Below are 12,630 nucleotides of genomic sequence, written 5' to 3' on the forward strand. Positions count from 1 at the left end.
AAATATTTCTCATTTCTTATGTATTAGGTAAAGATATGAGTATCTAGAGTAATCGTCAATGAAAGTGACGAAATACTCAAAACCACCCCTGGCTTGTACATTCAAAGGTCCACAAACATCTAAATGCACAAGTCCAAGTGGTTCTTTGGCCCTATCACCCTTTGCAGAGAATTGACGCTTGGTCTATTTGCCTTCTAGACAAGATTCACAGATAGGTAATTCACCTAAGGTGAGATCCCTCAAAGGTCCGTCCTTTGTAAGTCTTTGAATCCTATCATAGCCAATGTGACATAGTCTCAAGTGCCATAAATATGTCATGTTATCATTATCAGTCTTTTGACGGTTATTGGTCCTAGGTTTAGCTACCTTGAATAAATCATCGTTAAGAGCGAGGGGTTCGTTAGGTTGCAGAATATAAAGCTCGTTTTCCAAACATGCAATACACAATTGTGATCCATTGAAAGAAATATATATATTAGAACTTGTGAAAGTCATAACAAATTGTTCTAATTGCAACATGGAAATTGAAATTAAATTTCTACTAAAATCTAGAATAAAAAATACATCATTTAAAATTAAAAATTTATTTCCGAACTTCAGACGAGCTCTTCCTCTAGCTTGGACCGCAACGAACGCTCCGTTTCCAAGTCTAAGCTTTTAGTCGCTTTCGTCCACTTCCTCCCATGATTCAAGAAGCTGTAAAGAGTTGCAAACATGGTTAGTAGATCCAGAATCAATAATCCAAACAAATTTATCAATCTCTAAAACACATGTTTCTAAGATAAATGAACTATAATCATTACTTTTGTTTTTCGCTGCTAGAAACTTAGGGCAATCTCGTTTCCAATGCCCTTTCTATTTGTAGTGAAAACATTTACCTTTACCTTTCTTGTTTTTCTTGTTCTTCCCCTTAGGCGTCTGCGCATTTGGTTGTGCACTTGTCTTTGCAGCCTTTGCAGGCTTGGGGTTGTTGTTTTGTCCATATTTCCTCTTGTTTCCAGCTTCCGAAGACGAAGCTTGATTAGCTTCAGCCTTAGTTGGATTAGCAGCAATAACAGTAGTCTTATTTTCTCCTTCTTTACTAGGTCCACCCATGATTGGCTCAATAATCTGAAGCTCGTTCATGAGTTGCGTCAGAACATAGTTGAGTTGATCACGAACGTGCAGACACGGTGCCAATCGAGCATTTACGATGTCATCACAAACATGCAGAGATGGTGATATCCGAGCATTTACGGTGCCATCACGAGCATTGACGGTGCCATCACGAAGTGCGGACACAGTGCTCGTTCTGGGGATTCCTCAATCATAACAAACTTGGAGTTGTCACCAATCAACACAATGTTGATGTTCTGCTTCCATTTAAGGGAGTTTTCTCCAGTGAGTTTCTCCGTCGAAAGTTGAGAAAGGATGGGAGTTGACACAAACATTACTTAACTACCAATTATCAATAAAATAGAAATCAAACACTTTTGCGTTCTATTCACACAAATTTCAAGAAATAGCACAACATATACAAAAAATATGTAAGATATGAGAAAAATACCAAAATAATCATATCTCTATTTCTTTAGGTTTTTAACTAATCTATGATATCCTTGTTCCGGTTGGAGAGCGTAAAAAATACCACTAGTTAAATAAAGTTGTAAACTTAATTAATAATGGACACCATTATTAACAACCTACTATTCGATCAAAATAAGAAAACAAAATCTCTTATTTTATGAGCTAGACCCACGGTTTCGATAATCATAGATTTAGTCCTAGTAGTCACCATAGGGGTGAGTCTAGTAGAATTGGACCTATAATTATCTATCTTTTGAAATTTAACCTTGTCAAAATAACTAATGAACACCTTTAGTAGGGGGATGAATCAAAGCGTCTCGAGGCCCCATTAATTTATTGACGTTGTTAAACCAACGGTGGAGATCGAATATAATTCTTAAAATAAGTTTATTATAAAATTAAAATAGTATTTTTATTATTTATTTTTAGAAAATTAATGACTATGGTTTACCAAAAAATTGAAAAAAAATACAATTTTTAAAACCAAAGTCCTATAATTTCCTTTTAATTCTAAAGTGTCACATGGAAACAAATTCAATTAATTTAGAATTAATTTGTTGCTAATAAATATTTAGGTTTAATTAATATAATGAACCTATACAATTAAGTCCAACTCAGGTAAATGGGCCTTAACAATTGGGCTTGTATGAATGAGGGTTGTGTTCAGTATGTCGTTCCCACTACAAAGGCCCCCATACTTCCATACAAGGTTCAAAAGACACGAATTTAAACCTTTGGTTTATTAATTGTTATTAATTGATTAAGCCCACTATAGTCATGCAAAGCAAATGTGCATTCACAAGTGGAATCACCCACAAGAGAGGAATTTAAACTTTACATTTTCTAATGGCCCCAAATAAACCTATCATTTTATAAATATTTTATTTGGCAAAAACCATATATCTAACAAACATATGGGCCATTATATGCATCTAAACCCAATTGCAAAAATACCACATATAGTGCAAACAGACATGTTATAATTGGATGAGCCTAATCATGTTACTATATGAACAATTCTATGAATTTATGCAAAAATACCACAATTAATTTCATTTGCAAAAATACCACAATTAATTCTCTAGAATTTATCAAAAATTCGAATTAATTAAATTTTTACAAAAAATAAGTCAATTTAAATGAAATTTATCAACACTTAACAATAGTTAATTTAAATTTCATTTATCAACAATCAACTTGGTTTAGGTTAATTTGAAAAAGAATATCAATTTAATTTAAATAGGATTTATCAACAATTAACCAAAGTTAATTTAAATCCCATTTATTAAAAAAATATTTTATTAATTGGTTGAAAAAAATTATATTTTTCAAAATTTAACCAATTTTAAAATTTAAAAATTAATATCTTAACTGTTTTTAAAAAATATCTTGTGTTGTTACAACAATAAGCTAATATTTTAACAATTTAAAAAAATATTAATAGTTATAACAACCCTAAAATATCTTAAAAAAATTAAACAAATTCAAATATCCATGAAAATATCTAACTAACAAATTTCAAATTTCATATAATTTAAATATTAAAAACAAAAGAATAAACAAATATTTATATTTTTAAATAAAGATTTAATAAAAATATCAAGTATTTAAAAGAAAATATCTTAATTATAATATTTTAATATATTAAAAGATTTAAAATTAAGTTGTTAGTCTATTTTTAAATTTGAATTTCAATATTTGTAGAAAATATCTAATTATTTAAATCTCAACCAACAAAAATATCTTATTTTAAAAAATATTTTTAAATGCAAAAACAAATCTGATATTTTTGGCTTTGATTACAAATAATTAATTTTCACAATTTTATTTTTAAAAAAATTAAAAAAAAATTGGGATGAATAGTACCCGTTTCGGGTACTATTCACAGTGGCTTGGTTGCAGGTGCGCGCGCAGATGGTGTGGCTGCCGAGGAGACGCGTGCAGGTGGGGGCTGGCTATCGAGGAGATGCATGTAGGTGGGGGTTGGCTGCTGAGGGGGACGCGTGCAAGCGCGCGCGCGCGCCAAAAAAAATTTAGAAATTCTTTTTGTGCAATTTTTCAAACCAAAACCATTTTCTAATTAATTTTTAACATGTTTTACACAAAATAAAGCATATATAAAAATTAATGGTATAGAAAACACAACAAAATAATCTAAAATTGATAATAATCACATAGAATTTAATATGCTTCATAAAAACATGAAAATACATCAAATTATTCAAACACATCAAATAATTTAATTTTTAACATGCTCATGCATGAAAATAAAGATTACCAAAGACTTTGAGGCCAGTTGTTAGGAAAACTTATACACGATCTTTATTTATTTTCATGTAGATCTAATATTAAACAAATTAATATGAGATAACCTAGAACATGTTTCTAAAATTGAATTCAAAGAGAAATAATGATAAAAATACTTACATTATACGCAGCAGAATAATAGAGTTATTCCTTTAGTTTCTCTAACCCTTGTATCCTTTCTGTCGAAGAATATTACTAAGAAATTGAGCCGATCTTCAATTTTCTCCATAGCCTTCCAAAGTATCCTTAGAATCACCTAGACTAGAGTGGGCAATTCTCATTACATGAGATAGATACAGAGAGAAGAAGAGAAAAGAACAATAAGACTTAGAAAAAGACTTATGTTTAGAGAGAATATAAAACCTATCAGAAACTTATGTTTCAACTTGTGACTTGACTTGTGTTTTCAACTCTCTCTTAACATTCATTTTATAGACTCAATTAGGTCATTTATTTAATTAAAAAATCAATAAAATAATAGTCAATTAACAACCCTAGGTTGAAATTATCATGGGCATTAGGCCCGTGAAATTTCTCATTTAATTATAAGCCCATTTGACTTAAAATTAAGACCTGTATTATTTTATATTGATTTAATTAATTAAATACTTATTTAAATCGGATAATTTTTTTTGTGAAAAACTGTTCAAAATAATAAATAAATGTATCTATTCATGTTTACGAAAGCATCATTCCCTTTATCAAATTAATTATTTATAATTTGAACCTTGATTTAAATTTATTTATTAATTTAGATACCAATTTATCTTAATTAATAAATTTGCCATAATTTCTCTGTTTTTCTCTAAATTACATAACTCGCTGAAACTATCTAAAATTGACCTGATCAACTTTGATAATGTAATCAATTAATTGAGACTATCTAGATGATTTTATCCAAGGTACAGTGGGGACCATGGGCCTATGAAATCTAGCTCCAATAATTTATCATAAATCTAACAAATAAATTTACTAACTTATTAATTCCTTGTGACTTCACTAAAGACTCGGAATTGCACTCTTGAATTCATAGAATGCTCTATAACAAATATAGATAAGCTATTAATTATCTATTGTTACAACCATAATTGTCACTCAATCCTCTATAGACGATCTACAATGAGATGGGACTAAATACCGTTTTACCCCTCATTGAATTTTATCCTTAAAACACTTAGTTCCTTGTAAATGATATTTCAGTAAACTAATATTAATTACTGAAATGAGAGCTCTATCATTTAACATCTTGAACCAAACTAAAAGGAAACCATCGTTTCACTTCATCAGAAGCTATAGATGTTCATATCTATGATTAACACTCCCACTCAATTATACTACCGTGTTCCCAAGATGTAAGTATGGGTTAGTCCGTAGGGTAAGCTGGTAACGAACAAGTCAAAGAACTCAAATAATACAATCAGTTAGAATACTAACCACTCAGAATTGAGATTGAATTGACCTATGGTCAACTATATGATATGACTAGAATAGACAATAACTGTATGTTTACTTATCCTATCAACTGTCAATATCAGTCCAGTCTGATGTAACAAATACATCCGATCTTATCTACTTTGCTAATGTTCTGGAAAGAACATAACACTGTGATGTGTAAGTAGAACATATCGTAGATTGGCAAGTCAGTGTAAATCCTGTGCACTGAGTAATCTTAGGACTAACTTATTTTGAACATATAATTATATTTATATTCCATTGTGATTACGTCACTATAAATATGATTAACTATATGCTCGAGATTTAATAGAAGTTTATATTAAACAAATAATCATGAAAATAAAACATGTGAGCAAAGTGATTGACCAAGTCAAAAAATGATTTCTATTCTTTTATTGATAATAAATGCGATTACAAAGAAATTGAGTTTTAATTAGGGCATAAAACCCCAACATGAAGAACCATTGCCCAATCAGCGATTTCCTCAGGACCAACCTAAGGAAACACGCTATCAAGAGCCTCTGCTTGACGACTCCTAGAATTTTGAGGACGGGCTGACTACAACGAGGATTACTATGAGGAAGACGAAGAGAATGAAGGGGAATATCCGGATCATGACTCCGAAGAAGTTGGTCCTGAAGACATGAATCTCGAACAAGAGGACCCAGAAGTGGTCCGTCTGTGACAACAATTCCTGGATCAAGAAGCCAGGATAGCTTAACAGAAAGAGGCCACCCGCCAGATGCAAAAGTCCCTCATGGCTCTTCAAGCCTTCATTGCTGTCCAATGATTGGAAGCCAATCCTCCAACTGTTCTGCCTCCAGGAACACAGCTGCCGGTCCCACCAATTAGGCCTGGTATACCTAAAAACACGAGCCCGATCCCTCCTCCGAGACCACACCTTGAAGACGGCCCGTCGAATCTCGCTCAAGAAAAAGGAAAAGCCAAGATGGCTTATCCTGTGGGAAAATCAACCCCCCAAAAGAAAACACATTCCGTTCCAAGAATCGAGGCCAATCTAGGGAAATTCCCTAGGAAAGAACAGATGCATCCTGTCCCAAGACTGGATCATCCGATCGATTCGCAAGGGAAGCGTCTGCAAGGTGTCAAGCCCTGGACTGTCCCTAGACAGACCAAACAGGAACAAAGTTTCCATCCCAGTGCCTCCATGAATAAGGATCATAGAGGACACCAACGCGTGGAAGATCCAAAAGCTATCAGTTCGGGAGATGACACTTCTCGGATAGACTTGCGCGACGGCCTAAATGCCCGAAAGGAACGGGCCTGCAAGGAAAAGATTTGCCCTCGAGGGGCGACCTGAGGAATAACCTCAATGACATGAGGAACGAAAGAGTCCCCCTGAATGATGGAATGGCCAAATAGTTCATGGAACAGTTGCCCGCGTTAAAGAAGGTCACTGACCGTTTGGTCCGAAAACAAGAAGGAGGAGGCTTTGATTCCGAAGAGGAAGAAAAGGAGCCATGCGCTAAACACATCCTGGATGTGGTATTTCCAAAAGGGTTCAAGATGTCGAACCTACCTGCATACACCAGGAACTCAGACCACAGGGACCACTTGTCCCGCTACAACCACCTGATGACTGTAGCTCATGTCTGCGACAACAACAAATGCTTGTGTTTCTCGATCACTCTGGCTGAACCCGTAGAAGAGTGGTGGAAGAGACTTAAACTATGATCAATCTGAATTGCAATTGGCATTCCGTAAACAATTTGTGGCCGCCATGAAGATGGACATGCAGATTAGTGCACTGGCCAATGTCAAGCAGCATCCCACAGAGACCCTAAGTGCCTCTATCTAGCGTTTCACAGAGGAAGCCTCGAAGACCAAAGTGTACGATGGACAGTGCCTGGTGGCTCTCCAGTCCGAGATCAGGGCTAGATCCCCTATTTGGGACGATATGTAGCGCAGCAAGGCGACCACCCTCGAAGAATTCATCAGGAGGGCACAAGGTTTTATCAACTGGGAGGAGGCCCGAATCCAAGCTTTTGGGTGACAGCCGGCAACCCAGTCGAGTGCCCAAACCTTTCCCAGATATGGGGTGCAATACCCCACAAACCATTATCCGTCATCCCCAGCAATGCTCGGATCCGCTGGTACCCATGGGATGACACTCGTAACCCCGACGATTTATGGTCCCACTTCAACGGGGTATGCACCAGCACAATCTGCCCTGTTCCCCAGGTACAGCATGGCACTAGTCGGGTACAATGCTGCTCCTGGCGAAGCCCAACTGTCTCATGTCGGGGGAACGGATGCGAGCGTGAACCCCTCCCGGGGAAAGAGATCGGGCAAGGGATAGAATCGGTCCGAACCCTCCAAAATGGTAAAAGGGGTTACGAACCCCAATACACAGAATATACCAACGTGGTGGACACCAGGGAGAACATATACCTGGCAACGGGCAGTACGGTCCATTATTGGAAGCCAGCCTCCATGTTTAAAGGGGGAAAGAACTCAAGGGACACCAGCAAAAGGTGTGCCTATCACAAGGACATGGGTCATACGACCGAAGAATGTCATCAACTGAAGGACAAGAATGAAAATCTGATCAAGTTGGGGCATCTCCACCAGTGGGTCAGAATGCTAGTAGGAGTTCCGAAACTGCCAGCAGCTCTTGGACAACCTACAGCTCCAAGTGCGCTTGGATCATACTGACCTCCCCAAGGAGGGTACGCTGCAAGTCCAGGAGCGCAGGCCCCTCTGGGAGCCCCGATTGTCCAAGCTCCTGAACTCAAAAGGCCATATCCTCTCGAAACCGGGCCTCCGCGGATAGATGGTCGCATGGCCACCATATCAGGAGGTCCGCATCTGGGAGGACCATCCCGGAATGATTAGAAACACTACCTCAACAAACTCGACCATGACAACGAGGTATGCGCTTTGGTCTAGACTCCAGCCCAATGCCCGAAGTTGATGAACTTGCCTATCACTTTCACGGAAGAGGACGCCCGGAACGTCCACTTCCCGCATCATGTTCCCTTGGTCATCGATGCCCAAACTGCCAACAAAATGGTGTCTAGAGTGTCGGTGGATGATGGGAGCTTCGTCAATGTGCTGTTCAAGCCGGCTTTCACTGCAATTGGCTTGACCGAGGCAGATCTGGCTTCATGCCCAACGCAGATCTATGGATTTAATGGGGACTCATTGCTCCTGATGGGGAAGACCTAACTGCCTGTAACGTTGGGGAACGAGATTTAGGGCTCATTCAAGTTTTGCACGTTGGTAGTAGTGGATTGCCCCACCGCTTACAACGTTATCTTTGGCTGTCTTGCACTGGTCGATTTTGGCGCAATCACCTCCATCCGCCACCTCTGCATGAAATTCCCATGCGATAATGGGGAGTGGGAACTGTCCAGGGAGATTAAAAGAGCGCACGGAAGTGCTATCACATCTTTGCCCGACCAGTTTACATGGTCCGTGAAGAGCCTCTTGAAGAGGAGAACGCTAATCCAATCCCTTCCCCGCCACCAGCATGAAGGGTGATCTGGGAGGAAGACGAATTGGATCCGCGAATAGGAGTGGACAAGGCACTATAACCCCTGGAGGAGGTAGAAGAGGTGTGCATTAGTAACAGCGACCCAACCAAGGTTATCCGGGTCAGAAGGAACCTAGATTTAGAGGTCAGGGCTGCCATTATGCCCGGGTCAGGGAGAACCAGGATGTCTTGGTCTGGTATTACTCGGATATGACTGGGATCGACCGCAACGTCATATGTCATGCCCTGAACAATGACGTGAGTGCAACTCCAGTTCGACAGAAGCGGAGACCTCTGGGGACAGAAAGGGTGGAGCCCCTTAGATTAGAAGTTGAGAAGTTGTCCTCAATCAACTTCATTCGGGAGGCCTTGTATCCCATTTGGCTGGCCAATTCGGTGTTGGTGCCAAAACCGAACGGGACGTGGAGAACTTGAATCGACTTCACAGACCTTAACAAGGCCTGCCCAAGAGACTGTTTCCCACTACCCCGGATCAACCAGATGGTAGATGCAACGTCCAGATATGAAATATTGTGCTTCATGGATGCCTACTCCAGTTATAACCAGATCTCAATGCACGTAGCGGACTAGGATCACACCAGCTTCCAGGCAGACAAAGGTGTGTACTACTACATCGTCATGCCCTTAGGGCTCAAGAACGTCGGAGCCACTTACCATAGGTTGGTCAACAGGATGTTGCGGACCCAATTGGGAAGGAATATGGAGATCTACATAGACGACATGCTGGTAAAGTCTAAGGCCTCGGAAGGACACGCGAGTGATTTGGCAGCGGTGTTTGCCATCATTCAGAAGTATAGGATGAAGCTGAACCCCAAAAAATGCACATTTGGTGTGGCATCTGGGAAATTCCTAGGCTTCATAGTAAACTTGAGGGGAATACAAGCCAACTCGAACAAGATCAAAGTGTTGATCGAAATGCCTTTGCCACGGAAGCACAAAGACATTGAAAGCCTAACGGGAAGAATAGCGGCCCTAAGTCGCTTCGTCTCGAAGTCCATTGACAAGTGCATCCCATTCTTCAATATTCTTTGTGGAAACCAGAGGTTCGAATGGGTAGATGAGTTTGAAGAGGCCTTCCAGAAGTTGAAGGAACATCTGTCCCAAACGCCAATCTTGTCAAAACCAGTGGATGGGGAACCATTATACCTTTATCTGGCTGTGTCGGAACACGCCGTCAGTGCCGCGTTAGTACGAGAAGAGGGAAAGGTCCAGCTCACAGTCTATTTCGTGAGCAAAAGGTTACTAGGCGCAGAGTCTCGATACCCGTTAATCAAAAAACTGACATTTTGCTTACTGATCGCGTCCAGAAAGCTGAGACCTTACTTTCAGGTCCAAGCCATTAAGGTATTGCCGAACCATCCCCTACGAAAAGTATTACAGAAGCCCGAATCATTGGGAAGACTCTTGAAGTGGGCCATGGAGCTTAGTCAGTTTGACATAGCGTATGTTCCCAGGATTTCCATCAAGGGGCAGGCCCTGGCCAACTTCATTGTGGAATGCACCAGGATCACCGAAGATGAAGAACCCGTCGACCTCGTCACACCTCTTTGGAAGATCTTTGTAGATGGTGCCTCGAATGAAAATGGGGCCGGGATCATCTTAATATCCCCCAAGGCCATCAGTTACCGAGCGCTCTACGCTTCCAGTTTGAAGCATCGAACAACGAAGCCGAGCACGAGGCCATGTTATCTAGATTATGTTTGGCTCAGGAGGTAGGGGCAGCGAATATAGAAGTCTACAGCGACTCCCAACTGGTGGTCAGGCAGATTTTGGGGGAATATCAAACAAAGGGGGAAAGGATGACCACCTACGTGATGCGAACCCGAGAGTTACTCCAATCCTTCAAGAAATACTTCATCCACCAAATCCCCAGGGAACAGAATGTGTTTACAGACACATTAGCAAAGTTGGCCATGGATGTTGAAGCAGAACTCTCTGGGCTTGTCCCAATCGACCATCTTCCCGCACCTAGTATTCAGGCCCCCATAATCAATGCCATAGATTACTCCATGTCCTGGATGGGCCCTCTCATCCACTACTTAACCACAGGGGGGTTGCCCACAGATAGGGCAGCCGCCAGGAAACTTCAGTACCAGGCTCCCAGATACATCATGATAGATGGAAAACTCTATCGTGGGGGGTTGTCCATGCCATATCTTCGATGCATGTCCAGGACAGAAATGAGTGCAATCATGCACGAAGTGCATGAAGTTTTCTGTGGAGATCACACGGTCGGAGTTAGCTTGTCCAAGAAAATCCTAAGGCAAGGATATTTTTGGCCAACGATGAAGAAGGATTGTGTTGATTATGACCGCAAATGCGAACAATGCTAAAGGTATGTGAAGATTCCGCGAGCCCCTCCAATGGAAATAACCCTGATGACCAGTCCCTAGCCTTTTGTAGTGTGGGGAATCGATTTGGTAGGATCGCTCCCGACTGGGAAATGTGGTGTAAAATACGCCATCGTGGCCGTCTACTATTACACCAAGTGGGTCAAGGTGGAACCAATGAGCACCATCACCTCTAAAAAAGGCCCTAGACTTCTTCATCAACAATATTGTGTGCCGATACAACCTCCCTCACAAAATCGTGACCGACAACGGGAAGCAATTTGACAACGTCCACTTCACTGACTTTGTGAAAGACATGGCATCATCAAAAGCTTCTCCGCAGTCGCAAGGCCTCAAGAAAATGGGTAAATAGAGGTCATGAACAAGATTTTAAAGGGGACATTAAAGAAAAAACTACAAGCCTGCAAGAGCAAGTGGCCGAAAGAACTGTCCCATGTCCTATGGGCATACCAGACCATAGAAAGAACATCAACCGGACATGCTTCCTACTCAATGGTGTACGGATGTGAAGCAGTCATCCCAGTAGAAACGACAGTCCCGTCTCACAGACGGGACACATATGATCCCGTCCAGAACCACGCCTTACTCCAAGAATCCTTAGATCTTATTGAAGAGATCCGGGAAGAGTCTCAGGTTCGGCTGAAGATGAATCAGGGAAAAATTGCCCAGGCACTTTAACTCTAAAGTTAAGAGTCGAAAATTTGAGACCGGTGATCTGGTCCTCAAAAGAGTCTTCCCTGCAACCCAAGATCTAGGAGTGGGGGTTCGAGGACCAAACTGGGAAGGACCCTATGAAATCCAAAATGAAGTATGTCCAGGAACGTATCGCTTAAGGCGACTAGACGAAATAGAGGTCCCAAGGGCCTGGAACGCAGAACACCTCCGCCGGTACTATCAGAAGTCGGGAGGGTCTGTTCTTTCCTAATTTTTCTTTTTAACAATGTACGCCCTAGGGCAATTTTTTACTCAATAAAAATGGTGTGTACAAAACATCATAAAGAAATAAAAGTTTGCATCTAGATTCATTTTTTACACTAACAAGTGACCCAAGACTACAGTCTTCGATCCCTTGGGGGGTATGAACATCTATACAAGCCAATCCATGAATAAAATTAAAACACAAAGTTTAGCCTTGATCCAGACCGTATAGACTAAGGGTAGCAAAACCCAACTCCCAACAAAACAGGACGTACAACTCAGGCCCAGTCCTAACCGGACATACATGGTCTGGGGGGGGGGGGGGGTACAAAACTCAATAGGACGTACGGCTAAGGCCCAGTCCTAACCTGGACATACATGGTCCGAGGGGGTACAAAAACCATAGGACATACGGCTCAGGCCCAATCCTAACCCGGACGTACATGGTCCGGGGGGTTCAAAAACCAATAGGATGTAAGGCTCAAGCTCAGTCTTAACTCGGACATACATGGTCCG

This window comes from Humulus lupulus, chromosome 4 (genome assembly GCF_963169125.1).
Source record: "Humulus lupulus chromosome 4, drHumLupu1.1, whole genome shotgun sequence".
Taxonomy (NCBI): domain Eukaryota; kingdom Viridiplantae; phylum Streptophyta; class Magnoliopsida; order Rosales; family Cannabaceae; genus Humulus; species Humulus lupulus.